The sequence below is a fragment of the Ascidiella aspersa genome, chromosome 5 (assembly GCF_963924565.1).
Source record: "Ascidiella aspersa chromosome 5, kaAscAspe10.2, whole genome shotgun sequence".
Taxonomy (NCBI): domain Eukaryota; kingdom Metazoa; phylum Chordata; class Ascidiacea; order Phlebobranchia; family Ascidiidae; genus Ascidiella; species Ascidiella aspersa.
In genome coordinates this window covers 13,528,333-13,530,832 of record NC_139451.1, presented here as the reverse complement: position 1 = coordinate 13,530,832, position 2,500 = coordinate 13,528,333, and the positions used below count along the sequence as shown (strand labels likewise).

The 2,500-nt window shown below is 55.0% G+C and overlaps 2 non-coding genes across 2 annotated transcripts; both read right to left on the bottom strand.

The window, feature by feature from the left end:
- Positions 1-121: 121 nt before the first annotated feature.
- Positions 122-275, bottom strand: LOC146144489 (5.8S ribosomal RNA). The gene has a single exon (XR_014498981.1). It is a non-coding gene; the product is annotated as a 5.8S ribosomal RNA (ribosomal RNA).
- Positions 276-522: 247 nt separating this feature from the next.
- LOC146144488 (small subunit ribosomal RNA) lies at positions 523-2,333 on the bottom strand. The gene has a single exon (XR_014500606.1). It is a non-coding gene; the product is annotated as a small subunit ribosomal RNA (ribosomal RNA).
- Between the last annotated feature and the right edge of the window lie 167 nt (positions 2,334-2,500).

Sequence of the window (2,500 nt, the reverse complement as noted above, 5' to 3'; positions counted from 1 at the left end):
CGCGGGATTCTGGTCGCGATCGTCGCGCATCGTGCCGTGCTGTCTTGAGCGGGACGGGCGCTCGCGCGTCCGACGCCGCAGCAGCCGCGCGGAGAAATCCCCGCGCGGAACGTTTGCAACGCGACCCTGAGGCGGGCGCGGCCCCGGGATTGACCCGAGGCCGCAATTTGCGTTCAGAACGTCGATGCTCAATGTGTCCTGCAATTCACACTAATTCACGCAGCTAGCTGCGTCCTTCATCGACTCACGAGCCGAGTGATCCACCGCCAAGAGCCATCCACGATTGTTTCGCTCGCACAGTGCCTCGCACTAAAGGGTGACAAAATATACCGCGCCGAGCGGTCGGCCAGGCCGACGCTTGAAGCCGGAGCGCGCGGCACCGCGGCACTCGACGCGCAAACATTACCGGGTGACCGAATCGCCGGCCGGCGCGCCGCTCCTCGCGGGTCGGGCGCCGGGTAGCAAAAACTTTTTCTCTCGCTTGTCCGAGTTTCGCGTTCGCCGAAGCGTTTGCGAGACCGTTAATGATCCTTCCGCAGGTTCACCTACGGAAACCTTGTTACGACTTTTACTTCCTCTAAATGATCAAGTTAGATCGTCTTCTCGGACGCCGGCTCGACCGTTGCCGGCCGCGCCAGGTCCAATCGGAGGACCTCACTAAACCATTCAATCGGTAGTAGCGACGGGCGGTGTGTACAAAGGGCAGGGACGTAATCAACGCGAGCTAATGACTCGCGCTTACTGGGAATTCCTCGTTCAAGGGAAATAATTGCAATTCCCTATCCCTAGCACGACCGGGGTTCAGCGGGTTACCCAGACCTGTCGGCCAAGGCGAGCACATGCTGATCCGGTCAGTGTAGCGCGCGTGCGGCCCCGAACATCTAAGGGCATCACAGACCTGTTATTGCTCAATCTCGTGTGGCTAAACGCCACTAGTCCCTCTAAGAAGTTAGACGCCGACCGATTGGGTCGCGTAACTAGTTAGCAAGCCAGAGTCTCGTTCGTTATCGGAATTAACCAGACAAATCGCTCCACCAACTAAGAACGGCCATGCACCACCACCCACAGAATCAAGAAAGAGCTCTCAATCTGTCAATCCTCACTGTGTCCGGGCCGGGTGAGATTTCCCGTGTTGAGTCAAATTAAGCCGCAGGCTCCACTCCTGGTGGTGCCCTTCCGTCAATTCCTTTAAGTTTCAGCTTTGCAACCATACTTCCCCCGGAACCCAAAGACTTTGGTTTCCCGCAAGCTGCCGGAGAGGTCGTAAAACTAACGCCCCCCGATCGCTAGTTGGCATCGTTTATAGTCAGAACTAGGACGGTATCTGATCGTCTTCGAACCTCTGACTTTCGCTCTTGATTAAAGAAAACATTCTTGGCAAATGCTTTCGCAGTCGTTCGTCTTGCGCCGATCCAAGAATTTCACCTCTAACGGCACAGTACGAATGCCCCCGTCTGTCCCTCTTAATCATTACCTCGCGCTCCGAAAACCAACAAAATAGAACCGAGGTCCTATTCCATTATTCCATGCACCATTATTCAGGCGAATCGCCTGCTTTGAACACTCTAATTTTTTCAAAGTAAACGTTCCGGCCGCCGCCGACACTCAGTCAAGGGCACCGGCGGAGAACCGGAGGTGAGGCCAGGACGGCCAGTACACGCCTTGCGACGGACCGGCCGCCTGCGCCCAAAATCCAACTACGAGCTTTTTAACCGCAACAACTTAAATATACACTTTTGGAGCTGGAATTACCGCGGCTGCTGGCACCAGACTTGCCCTCCAATGGATACTCGTTAAAGGTTTTAAAGTGTACTCATTCCAATTACAGGGCCTCGTTTAGAGTCCTGTATTGTTATTTTTCGTCACTACCTCCCCGCGTCGGGAATGGGTAATTTGCGCGCCTGCTGCCTTCCTTGGATGTGGTAGCCGTTTCTCAGGCTCCCTCTCCGGAATCGAACCCTGATTCTCCGTTACCCGTAAGAACCTCGGTAGGCCAGTACCGTACCGACGAAAGTTGATAGGGCAGACACTTGAATGATCCGTCGCCGGTGCGAGACCGTGCGATCCGCAAAGTTATCCAGAGTCACCAAAGGTTGCGGGCCGAAGCCCGGTCGGTTTTTGGTCTGATAAAAGCACGCCTCCCGCGAGGTCGGCGCTTCACGCATGTATTAGCTCTAGCATTTCCACAGTTAACCACGTAAAACGTACGATCAAATGAACCATAACTGATTTAATGAGCCATTCGCAGTTTCACTGTACGAGAGCTCGTACTTAGACTTGCATGGCTTAATCTTTGAGACAAGCATATGACTACTGGCAGGATCAACCAGGTAGCTACTTTAGCGTAGCCCCGAAAGGCCGACGAAGGAGGCGCCGCTGATGCGGCGCCGTCGCTCGGTCGATGCGAAACCCGAAGGCTTCTCCGTTAAAATTTCGTTCTTTGCTCGGCTGCCCGAACTCAGAAAACCGTCACCGCCCGTCGCACCCGCCGGAGTAAGAC